At 41.6% G+C, this 13,539-nt stretch overlaps 1 long non-coding RNA gene across 1 annotated transcript; it reads right to left on the bottom strand.

Moving 5' to 3' along the window:
* Positions 1-7,375: 7,375 nt before the first annotated feature.
* Positions 7,376-13,312, bottom strand: LOC123735089 (uncharacterized). Its single transcript, XR_006765240.1, has 2 exons — positions 12,704-13,312; positions 7,376-8,110 (listed from the first exon to the last, which is right to left on the bottom strand). It is a non-coding gene; the product is annotated as an uncharacterized lncRNA (long non-coding RNA).
* Positions 13,313-13,539: the final 227 nt, after the last annotated feature.

Genomic DNA, 13,539 nt, shown 5'->3' with positions numbered 1-13,539 from the left:
CAGGAAACTGCTGGCAGAGCAGCAACGTTTCACATAGTGTCCTATAATATCACCTCTAACTGTCTACTGCTTGAGTTCACCTCTTATAGAATATTGGCTTAATGTTCCAGCACCTAAATATAAACAGTACCAGCACCCAAAATGAGTTCTGATGAGGTCTCATATTAGAGCAGGAGAAGGGGGGATCTGGTGTAGAAGCTAGAGGTCTGTTACCCAAGTCAACTCAACAGGTCTGATGCTATATGTCAGGGTCAGGCTGGGCTGGGACAAGAGAGGAAAATTTTACTGGTTATGATGACATCACTGGTGAGAAGTCAATGATACAAATATGAAGAGGAGACAAGAGGAGAGGGGGGAGAGGAGAGGAAAGAGGAGAGTAGGGGAGAGGGGGAGAAGAGGAGAGGGGGGAGAGAAGAGGAGGATGGGAGAAGGGGAGAGGAGGTACTGTTTGTCTCCCACCATTCCACTCAGAGGACTCTACCTTCTGTTATCAAGAGGGCGTTTCCACTATATTTAGTATACCAGTCATTTCAGTGAAGGGAACAAGTGCACACTTTAGGAGAAAGGAGAGATAATTGGTGCAATGCTTCTTTCTAGTCTACAGTCCTGCGTCTGTGACACCAGATTACCACCTAGTGGTCATAAGAGGAACTGTCCTGTCAGTGTGTTTTTACTGCTGGCTCAAAACAACACATGACCTGCATACACGATATGATTCATGTGTGAGTACTAAAAGCATATGAATATAGTATATTATAGTATATTTGTTATATATGTGGGTCTGATAAGTAAACACTCTTAATGTTTGCTGTTTTATCACTAAGAAGAACATTGGGAACTATGTAACCAAACACATGTGAAACCTCATGATGTGAGTGATAAGAAGTGTTTAAAAAGGTGAGTTCTGAACCCTGTAGACTACTGCACTACTTCTGAAGAAGACCAGAGTCATTTCAGAATGAAGACTGCTATAGTTCTGATGGTGTTGCTGTTCTGTCTGGGGCCTGGACTCAGGGAGAGAGTGGAGGGGTGACTAGTAGGTCTGTCTGTCTGTCTGTCTGTCTGTCTGTCTGCAGTATATTCACCGAATCAACAAAAGTATGTGGTCACCTGCTCGTCAAACATCTCATTCCAAAATCATGGGCATTTGCATGGAGTTGGTCCCCCCTTTTCTGCTATAACAGCCTCCACTCTTCTGGGAAGGCTTTCCACTAGATGTTGGAACATTGCTGAAGGGACTTGCTTCCATTCAGCCACAAGAGCATTAGTGAGGTCGGGCACTGATGTTGGGCGATTAGGCCTGGCTCGCAGTCGGCGTTCCACTTCATCCCTAAGGCGTTCGACGTCGTTGAGGTCAGGGCTTGTGAAGTTCCTCCACACCAATCACGACTAACCATTCATGTATTTAACTCGCTTTGTGTACAGGGGCATTGTCATGCTGAAACAGGAAAGGACCTTCCGCAAACTGTTGCCACAAAGTTGGAAGCACAGAATCCTCTAGAATGTAATTGTATGGTGTAGCGTTAAGATTTCCCTTCACTGGAACTAAGGGGCCCAAACCATGAAAAACAACCCCAGACCATTATTCCACCAAACTTTACAGTTGGCACTATGCTTTTGTATAAATAGTGTATCCCCCAGCTGTCTGGTCCAGGAGAATATCACCTGCGATGCTGTCCAGTCCAGGAGAATATCACCTGTGATGCTGTCTGGTCCAGGAGAATATCACCTGCGATGCTGTCTGGTCCAGGAGAATATCACCTGCGATGCTGTCTGGTCCAGGAGAATATCACCTGCGATGCTGTCTGGTCCAGGAGAATATCACCTGTGATGCTGTCTGGTCCAGGAGAATATCACCTGTGATGCTGTCTGGTCCAGGAGAATATCACCTGTGATGCTGTCTGGTCCAGGAGAATATCACCTGTGATGCTGTCTGGTCCAGGACTACAAGTAATCTAGTAAGAACCATAACAAAATCAAAAACAGCAAATTAAAAACATTGACAGGTCAGGGAATCAGTCTCAAGATCATTAATCAGTGATTTGAAAATACCAATCGGGACAAGTTCTTCCAGTTTAAAAGTATTTTGTAAGGCGTTCCAAGACGATGGAGCAGAGTACATAAAAGCCCTTTTACCAAATTCAGTTCGGACATTTGGAACAGTCAGCAGGATAAAGTCCCGCGAACGAAGAGAGTACCCACCACATTTCTGAACAATAAAAATGCCCAAATAAAAAGGTAGTAAACCCAAAATGGCTTTGTAAATAAAAATATACCAGTGACTCAGCCTACGAGTGACTAGAGAAGGCCAGCCAACCCTGGTATATAAAGTGCAGTGGTGCGTAAGGGTTTTGCAATTTAAAATAAATCTCAAAGTGCCATGGTAAAGGGTGTCAATTGATCTCAAACACTGAGCGGAAGCATTCATATATAAAATAGTCTAGTAAAGGCATAAATGTAGCTGATACTAGCCTCCTTCTGGCTTCAAAAGAAAAACAAGCCTTATTCCTAAAATAAAATCCTAATTTCAGCTTCAATTCTTTTGTAATTTGTTGAATATGCATTTTAAAAGAGAGGCCATCATCAATCAAAATTCCAAGATATTTATATGAGGTTACGACCTCCATCTCCTTGCCCTGACAGGTAGTAATAGGTGAAAAGTTCAGAGGTCTATTTCTTGCTTTAGAAAACACCAGTAGTTTAGTTTTGTCAGTATTGAGGATAAGCTTCAATTGAGACAAGGTATGTTGAACAGTATTAAAAGCAGTTTGCAAGTTCTGGAAAGCTTTTGTAAGAGATGAATCACAACAGTAAATAACAGTATCATCAGCATAAAAATGAAGTTGTGCATTTTGGACATTTTTGTCTAAATTATTTATATAAATAGTGAATAAGAGAGGACCAAGTACAGAGCCTTGGGGCACACCATTTAAGACAGACAATTTAACAGACCTAAGCCCATCAAATTGAGTGCACTGAGTTCTATCAGACAGATAGTTAACAAACCATGCAACTGCATGCTCTGAAAGACCTACACTCGACAATCTCTGCCTTAGTATAGCATGATCAACTGTATCAAAAGCCTTAGAGAGATCAATAAAAAGTGAGACACAATGCTGTTTTTTGTCAAGAGCTTCAGTGATATCATTTAAAACCTTCAAGGCTGCTGTAATCGTGCTATGCTTCTTCCTGAAACCCGATTGATACATTGATAAAATAGAGTTAGTATATAAAAACTCTTTTAGCTGGTCACTCACAAGGGTTTCAAGTATTTTCACCAGGGGTGACAGCTTTGAGATTGGCCTATAATTATTTAAAAGAGTTGGATCTCCCCCTTTTAAAAGTGGCAGGACAAATGCTGATTTCCAGATCTTTGGAATTTCATTACATTCCAGGGTTAGATTAAACAGATATGCAAGTGGTTCAGCTATGAAATCAGCTGCCAGATTTAAAAAGCAGGGATCCAAAAGATCAGGACCTGCAGGCTTTCTCTGATCTAAGGATTTCAGGGCCTTATGTACCACCTGCACTGAGAATGGCAAAAAGCTAGAAGTTTGACCAGCTCTCACTGGTTCATCAACACAAGGTTGTACAGAGACAGAGGACACTGAATCAAACAGTCTACCAGATGATACAAAGTGCTCATTGAAACAATTCAGCATTTCAGTTTTGTCATATATAGCAACAGAGTCCTTCAATACACATGACGGTAATTCATTAACATTACTGTTACCAGACATACACTAATAGCCTTCCAAAACTTTCTAGGGTCATTCAGGTTACCAGTGGTAACAGACATAAAATATTCAGACTTGGCCTTCCTGAGAAGAGAAGAACACTTGTTTCGTAACTGCCTAAAAACAAGCCAATCAGCATCAGAACACGATTTCCTTGCTTTAGCCCAGGCTAGATTACGGTCGTGAACAATGCAAGAAAGCTCAGACGAAAACCATGGATTATCCCTCCCTTTAACCCTGAACCTGCGGAATGGAGCATGTCTGTTTACTATTTGGAGAAAACCATCCTGAAAGAATTTCCAGGCAGTTTCCACATCAGGGATAAGCTCAATCTTGCTCCAGTCAAAATAAAACAAATCATGAAAGAAAGCCTGCTCAATGAAACACTTCAGATTTCTCTTACGAATAAACGCGGGTTAGACTTAGAAATCTTAGTATTTCTAATAGCAACAACAGCACAATGGTCACTTAAATCATTACAAAAAACACCAACCGCAGAATATTTATGTGGAACATTTGTCAATATCAAATCAATCAGGGTAGATTTATCTGGGCATTTTAGATTTGGGCGAGTGGGTGAGTTAATCAACTGGGTAAGATTCATAGAATTACAAAACATTTTTAAATCATCAGACACCGGCATTAACCAACACCAGTTGAGATCACCAATCAAAATCATTTCACTGTAAAGAAGTTTAGACATGAGGTGCGTCAAAGAAGAAAATGCATCACCGAGAGCAGAGGGGGGTCTATAACAGCCAATCACAGTATACAGAGAGAGCAGAGGGGGGTCTATAACAGCCAATCACAGTTAGAGAGAGCAGAGGGGGGTCTAAAACAGCCAATCACAGTTAGAGAGAGCAGAGGGGGGTCTATAACAGCCAATCACAGTTAGAGAAAGACCCTTAGAAACCTCAATATTCAAAGCAAGAAATTCCAACTGTTTACAAATAGTTTCAGACTTTGCCACACTTACAGGGAATTTTGTTTTTACATATATAGCCACACCCCCACCTTTCTTAACCCGATCAGTGCGATAAACATTGTAACCAGTTATACAAATATCCGTATCAAGAACAGACTTGCTGAGCCAGGTTTCAGAAAACACAATTATATCAGCATCAGTTGATTTAGCCCAAATCCTAACCCCATCCATTTTTGACAACAGGCTGTGTACATTTAAATGAAAAATACCAAGACCAGATCTTGATTTCAAATCAGAGGGGGTTTGGAGACATTGCATATCAGGGCCAGGGTTAGGCTGCACGTTACCTGATATCAACAATAGAAGAATAACTAGGCACCTCTGTTTAATAACTTTGCACGGCTTCTCTTTTTTAAGAGACCTACTGCAAGCGAAGTCTACAAGTGAGTTTCCAGACAATACAAAACAGTCATTTAAAACCATTAGACTTTGGTAGTGACACAAATTCGTAATCTTCACATCATGCCACAAATACATCGGCACTTGGACGAGTTGAACGAGTAAAAAGGAGCGAGTTCCTGCAAACAAAATGTCCAATGGACGGGAGAGCACATTGTCAGATGTACTCACCCAGCGACAATGTTCGTTTTCTCCAGATCTCGTTAAAGTCAGTGCATAAAGCAATACCATGAAAACTGTCATTTTCTCTGACAAATGTAAATAATAGAGCCCAATGAAGGTAAGGGGAGAGAGGGACAGCGTATATGTAAATCTGAATGTGAGTATTTGCACGTGTGAGTAGATTGGGTGTTGAGGTCGATTGAGAGAGCGGGTTGGGGATTGATGAGCTGCCACTGACAGCCAGACGAAGAGCAAAAAGGAGCGGCTTGGACGAGACACTCCGTGGATGAAGAAGGAACTCAGGCCAGCCAGAGATAGGGTTACTTTGGTAAACTTCAGTGCCGAGTTGAAGTGCCAAGTTGAGGAAGACCCGTGATCTTTACAGCAGCAAAAATAAAATAGTTTGCACTACACAACAAAGAAGTTACTCAGCCATAAATAAATAGGTTATTAGTAGGTTAAAATGTACTAGACACAGACAAACGACTTGACATGCTACCATCTTGGGAACAGCTTATATACATCTATATACATGATCCATCCCACCAGAGGGTGGAGGGGCACCTGTATCAGTGGTTTTGACCAGATAGACACCTGCAGACACACAGTATAGTGCCTCCCATGTACTCTCCTAAGATTGGACTTTTCTATACCACGTATCACGTGACTGTGTACAAAACTGCCAATGGTAGAAAACTTTGCCAGCGGTAGACAACTTTGCCAGCGGTAGACAGTGCATTCGTTAAGTATTCAGACCCATTCACTTTTCCACATTTAGTTACATTTCAGCCTCATTCTAAAATGGAATAATATTTTTTCCCCTCATCAATCAACACACAATACCCCATAATAACAAATCAAAAACAGATTTTGCACTTAAGTATTCAGACTCTTTGCTATGAGACTCGAAATTGAGCTCAGATGCATCCTGATTCCATTGATCATCCTTGAGATGTTTCTACAACTTCATTGGAGTCCACCTGTGGTAAATTCAATTGATTAGACATGATTTGGAAAGGCACACACCTGTCTATATAAGGCCCCACAGTTTACAGTGCACGTCAGAGCAAAAACCAAGCCACGAGGTCAAAGGAATTGTCCGTAGAGCTCTGAGACAGGATTGTGTCGAGGCACAGATCTGGGGAAAGGTACCAAAAAATGTCTGCAGCATTTACGGTCCCCAAGAACACAATGGCCTCCATCATTGTTAAATGGAAGAAGTTTGTAACCACCAATACTCTTTCTAGAGCAGGGATTTGTAGTCTTGCATGTCGTCTACTTTGATGCTAATTAGCATTTTCGAATCCGAGAGTAAAGAGAGACAAATATATTGATAAAAGTATTTGTATTTATTATGGATCCCCATTAGTACCTGCCAAGGCAGCAGCTACTCTTCCTGGGGTTTATTATGGATCACCATTAGTATCTGCCAAGGCAGCAGCTACTCTTCCTGGGGTTTATTATAGATCCCCATTAGTTCCTGCCAAGGCAGCAGCTACTCTTCCTGGGGTTTATTATGGATCCCCATTAGTTCCTGCCAAGGCAGCAGCTACTCTTCCTGGGGTTTATTATGGATCCCCATTAGTTCCTGCCAAGGCAGCAGCTACTCTTCCTGGGGTTTATTATGGATCACCATTAGTTCCTGCCAAGGCAGCAGCTACTCTTCCTGGGGTTTATTAAGGATCCCCTTTAGTTCCTGCCAAGGCATCAGCTACTCTTCCTGGGGTTTATTATAGATCCCCATTAGTTCCTGCCAAGGCAGCAGCTACTCTTCCTGGGGTTTATTATGGATCACCATTAGTTCCTGCCAAGGCAGCAGCTACTCTTCCTGGGGTCCAGCAAAAATAAAGGCAGTTATACCATTTTAAAAACATTACAATAAATTCACAACACACTGTGTTCCTCAGTCACCTTGTCCTAGAGATATTTACATGGTTATCAAAACATCACACCAGGGTAAGCCTAAACAAAACACAGCCCTATGGGAAAAATGAATGGTGGAAAAACGATGTGAACCATCTCCCTGTTTGACCTCTAGTTTTTATGGATATTATGACTCTACAGAGCCCCACAGTGGACATGTCAAAATATGTTCCATTGATAAAGCACACTTTATTTAACCTCAATGTCATCTTGTTTTTACATGGCATTGTAGATGTTAGCGGTATATAGTATGTATTTTGGATGTTTTCAGTGTGTTTTTAACCTTTTCAGACAATGGGTTAATCACAATTAAAAAATAGTGCACTAACATTACACAAAGTGAACTGAAGTCTGACAGCCCAAACAAAAACACAAATTCTCAGTCAAAAACACAAGTCAGAACACAGCCTCTTGATTCTCTCATGTGTTTTCAGGTTCTCTGACTGGGAAAATGTCTTTCCACAATGAGAGCAGTGGTATGTCTCCTCCTGTGTATTTGTATGTATTCGTTCATGCTCTTTCAGGTACCTTAACCGGGTAAATCTCTCTCCACACTGGGAGCAGCGGTACATCTTCTTACCTGTGTGTGTCCTCTCATGCTTGTTCAGGTTTCCTACCTGGCCAAAACTCTTTCCACAATGGGAACATTGGAAAAGCTTTTCCCCTGTGTGTCCCCTCTCATGGTTTTGCAGGCTCCCTAACTGGGTAAACGTCATTCCGCATTGGGAACAGTGGTAAGGCTTCTCTCCAGTGTGTATTCTCTTATGTATTCTCAGGCTCCCTAACTGAGTAAAACTCTTTCCACACTGGGAGCAGTGATGTCGGCCTGCTGGTTTGGACGTCTCGGGATCTGGTTTCCCTGAAGGACTCTTCCTGCTGTCAGAAGGAGAGTCTGGTCTCTCTCCTGTCAAAGACAAACAGATTATTTAATTAAACAGAAACCTGAATGAAACCTCCACATGATAAAACTTCCTATGACGTATTCCTGTAATTTCCGGACTATTAAGCGCACCTGAATATAAGCCTCACCCACTGAATTAAAAAATATATATTATTTTGAACATAAATAAGCCGCACATGTCTATAAGCCGCAGGTGCCTACCGGTACATTGAAACAAATTAACTTTACACAGGCTTTAACGAAACACGGCTTGTAACAAAAAATAAGCAGTAAGCTTTAGTTGTCTTTTTGCACTGAGTGAATTCCTCACGCTGCTGTTTCCAACGTCTTATCATCGACTCATTAAGACCAAGCTCCCGTGCAGCAGCTCTATTTCCTTTTCCAACAGCCAGATCAATCGCCTTCAACTTGAAAGCTGCATCTCCGTGTCTTTGCCATGATGAGGGTGACAAAATGACTACCGTAATCAGAATGATGGGAAGTTTGAGAGCGCTCGATTTAATCTAACAGTAAACAAAAAGTTGTTTGACCTTAACCCGTCCGGCAATTTCATTGGTCTAATGAAAGCTTCATACCGCCAAAAAAACTGAGCACGTCACAGAATGTGTTTTTTTTTGAAAAAAAATTGAAAGCGGGAAAAATCCATATATTAGCCGAGTCATTGTTTAAGACGCGAGGTTCAAAGCGTGGGAAAAAAGTTGCGGCTTATAGTCCAGAATTTACGGTCATCTAGACTAGATCCCTCAATCACCTAAAGTCAGTTTTCACAAGTATTATTAAGGTGACTAGAAAATGCAGGTCTCTGTGTGGTTCTTAGTCAGAGACTCTGTCAGTCAGTATGGTCAGGAGGAGTTGAGGAGTCTGGTTGCCTTTTACAAGGAGCACTTGACTAAGGCATAATTACACCAGAGGAAGTCATGTCAGAGTACTCCCAGTACAGAGATTTGCCCAGGGCCCATCAGCTGGCCCAATGAGACATTTTCCTCAATGTCCTGCAGTCAGGTGTGTACTAGGATAATGTTACCAATGTCATAAACGTGAGCTGTATATTTTGGTAAAATTACACAACACATAATTGAAAGAAACAAATTTGCTCAAGGCACATTATACATAATTGAATGAACCATGAATAAATAACTTGTTAATGTTATGAAAGAATTAAGCATAAACAAATATATTTTTCTTTAGAGAGCCAGATTCAGGTGACGGATCTCTTGTGTTTGTCTCCACTGCTGAGTCTCCTTTGTTTCTGACAGAGGTCTCCTTGGTGCTTCCTGTCTCCACTGACTGAGATCTCCTTGGTGCTTTCCTAATTCCTTGTGCTTCTCCCTGACTGAGATCTCCTTGGTGCTTCTGTCTCCACTGACTGAGATCTCCTTGGTGCTTTGTCTCCACTACTGAGATCTCCTTGGTGCTTCCTGTCTCCACTGACAGAGGTCTCCTTGGTGCTTCCTGTCTCCACTGACGGAGGTCTCCTTGGTGCTTCCTGTCTCCACTGACAGAGGTCTACTTGATCACACACATCCACAGTTGAAGTCAGAAGTTTACATACACTTAGGTGGGAGTCATTAAAACTTGTTTTTCAACCACTCCACAAATTTCTTGTTAACAATGTATAGTTTTGGCAAGTCAGTTAGTACATCTACTTTGTGCATGATACAAGTAATTTTCCCAACAATTGTTTACAGACAGATTATTTCACTTATAATTCACTGTATCACAATTCCAGTGAGTCAGAAGTTTACATACACTAAGTTGACTGTGCCTTTAAACAGCTTGGAAAATTCCAGAAAATGATGTCATGGCTTTAGAAGCTTCTGATAGGTTAATTGACATCATTTGAGTCAATTGGAGGTGTACCTGTGGATGTATTTCAAGGCCTACCTTCAAACTCAGTGCCTCTTTGCTTGACATCACGGGAAAATCAAAAGAAATCAGCCAAAACCTCAGATTTATTTTTTAGACTTCCACAAGTCTGGTTCATCCTTGGGAGGAATTTCCAAATTCCTGAGGGTACCACGTTCATCTGTATAAACAATAGTATGCAAGTATAAACACAGTGGGACCACGCAGCCGTCATACCGCTTTGGAAGGAGACGTACTTTGGTGCGAAACGTGCAAATCAATCCCAGAACAGCAGCAAAGAACCTTGTGAAGTTGCTGGAGGAAATAGGTACAAAAGTATCTATATCCACAGTAAAACGAGTCCTTTATCGACCTAACCTGAAAGGCAGCTCAGCAAGGAGAAGCCACTGCTCCAAAACCGCCATAAAAAAGCCAGACTACGGTTTGCAACTGCACATGGGGACAAATATCATACTTTTTGGAGAAATGTCCTCTAGTCTGATGAAACAAAAATAGAACTGTTTGGCCATAATGACCATCATTATGTTTGGAGGAAAAAGGGGGAGGCTTGCAAGCCGAGGAACACCATCCCAACCTTGAAGTACGGGGGTGGCAGCATGATGTTGTGGGGGTGCTTTGCTGCAGGAGGGACTGGTGCACTTCACAAAATAGATGGCATCATGAGGGTGGAAAAGTATGTGGATATATTGAAGCAACATCAAGACATCAGTCAGGATGTAAAAGCTTGGTTGCAAATGGGTCTTCCAAATGGACAATGACCCCAAGCAAACTTCCAAAGTTCAGGAAAAATGGCTTAAGGACAACAAAGTCAAGGTGTTGGAGTGGCCATCACAAAGCCCTGACCTCAATCCTATAGAACATTTGTGGGCAGAAATGAAAAAGCGAGTGTGAGCAAGGAGGCCTACAAACCTGATTAAGTTACACCAGCTCTGTCACGAGGAATGGGCCAAAATTCACCCAACTTATTGTGGGAAGCTTGTGGAAGGCTACCCGAAACATTTGACCCAAGTTAAACAATTTAAAGGCAATGCTACCAAATACTAATTGAGTGTATGCAAACGTCTGACCCACTGGGAATGTTTTGAAAGAAATAAAAGCTGAAATAAATAATTCTCTCTACTATTATTTTGACATTTGACATTCTTAAAATAAAGAGGTGATCCTAACTGACCGAAGACAGTGAATTTTTACTAGGATTAAATGTCAGGAATTGTGAAAAACTGAGTTTAAACGTATTTGGCTAAGGTGTATTTAAACTTCCGACATCAACTGTATCTCTGTCCGCCTACCTGCTAGGATGATATACAGGAAAGTGTCTATGCCTGCCTGCTAGGATGATATACAGTAAATATCATGATCTAGTCATACACCATGTCTGACTTCCTTAATAAGTCCTATAGATACTGTTCATGATCTAGTCATACACCATGTCTGACTTCCTTAATAAGTCCTATAGATACTGTTCATAATCTAGTCATACACCATGTCTGACTTCCTTAATAAGTCCTATAGATACTGTCCATAATCTAGTCATACACCATGTCTGACATCCTTAATAAGTCCTATAGATACTGTCCACTGTTTCAGAGTAGGAGTGGCCATGACCCTTCCAAATTGTAAGGATTACGCTAGCTGCTGTAACCACAGCAACATTTATTTCGGTGACAGAATTATAGAGTAACTTTGGAATACGCTAGATACACTACATGACCGAACGTATGTGGACACCTGCTTGTCGAACATCTTATTCCAAGATCAAGTGAATTAAAAAGGGGATTGGTCCCCCCTTTGCTGCTATAACAGCCTCCACTCTTCTGGGAAGGCTTTCCACTAGATGTCGGAACATTGCTGTGGGGGACTTGCTTCCATTCAGCCACAAGAGCATTAGTGAGGTCGGGAACTGATGTTGGGCGATTAGGCCTGGCTCGCAGTCGGCGTTCCACTTCATCCCAAAGGTGTTTGATGGGGTTGAGGTCAGGGATCTGTGCAGGCCAGTCAAGTTCTTCTACACCGATCTCAACAAACCATTTCTGTATGGACCTAGGTCCAGGGGCATTGTCATGCTGAAACAGCAAAGGGCCTTCCCCAAAATGTTGCCACAAAGTTGGAAGCACAGAATGGTCTAGAATGTCATTGTATGCTGTAGCGTTTACACCACTCCAGCCTACGCTTGGCACTCTAGCAATGATAAAGTACTTTATGATAACGCGAAAATTAAATAAACGATTTGGTATCATTTTTATTATGGAAGATTGAATAAGTTTGCTTCAAACGGTTTGCTTGGAATGATTTGTAGCCATCGTCTCGACTATCTGTGCATGAGAGTCCATTCAACTCAGTTTCCCTACCTGAAAAAACGCCATTCCGTAAAGTGTATTCACGCACGCAAATTCAGGAAGAAACTGAAGAGCAGATGGCCTGACCGCGTTTTGCGACTGTCGGCACACTTGACCGCAGTCAACAGTGGGCTCGGAATCGCCTCCAGTTTAGTACGATGGAATTGCAGTATTGAATGAAGACAAGTCCATTCCGTGAGACATTTAAGTTGTGATTTTGCGTGCAAATCCACTGTTAAAGTTTTGTTGTTGGCCAGCTTGTTGATGGTATTCACATCTTACAGTGTAGCTTTATCAATTCCTACATTAAAACGGCATTTAAGATCAGAACTAGAATAGAATGCCGTTTAAAACCACGCATCATTAAAACAACTATTTTCAAGACAGGACTTACTGGTGTTACTCAGATCTTCTGTCTCCTCTTCTTCTTCCCTCTCCTCCTCCTTCAATATGACAGTTCTCTCCTTCATTCACTCCAAAAAAAGTATAATCGTTTTCTTCCTCTTCTTTCTCTGTAACAGCCTCTCCCTCTACTTCTTCATTTACTGTGACATCCTCCTCTTCATTCTCCTCTTTCACGACAACGTTCAGCCAAATACCTTCTTTCTCCTTCCAGCAGACCTCTTTTTTAGCAGGAGGGCAGTAGCTTGGTGAGCTCATGGTCGGGGATGTTAGCCAGCTAACCTAGCTAGTTAGCGACTAGCCTAGTGACAGGCTCATTTATCAAGCCAGCTACCGTTACCTGACTAAACGGAAATATCACATTAAATGGGGAAACTAGTTAAAAGACAGAATTATGTTCCAAATACAGAGGCAAATATACACCGAAGCAGTCTGAACAGCTTGAATGTTTCGGCTAGGAAGCTACCGAGGTGGCTGACTAGATGTTGTTGAAGAAGCGTCCCGTCCACTACATTATACGTCACGCTGAAAGCATCGCCTGAAAAACACATATCGCCATCTGTTGACTGGAGTGGTTAACGCAGATAAATGTTTCTTTTATTTCCAGACAAAAAGTGCATTTTTACATTTCTTTCATTAAATAATAATATAATAGTCAGACAACTGCAGATTTGTAATAATTATGAATTTAAAACCTACTTCTACATTCTACCAACACAACAGATGTTTCTACTACAGTGAATATTAACCAATGAGGTGGGTCTTTACACATTCTACCAACACAACAGATGTTTCTACTACAGTGAATATTAACCAATGAGGTGGGTC

Source organism: Salmo salar, unplaced genomic scaffold, assembly GCF_905237065.1.
Source record: "Salmo salar unplaced genomic scaffold, Ssal_v3.1, whole genome shotgun sequence".
Classification (NCBI taxonomy): Eukaryota; Metazoa; Chordata; class Actinopteri; order Salmoniformes; family Salmonidae; genus Salmo; species Salmo salar.
The sequence above is the reverse complement of the archived record's forward strand: the minus strand, read 5'-3'. Positions and strand labels throughout refer to the sequence as shown.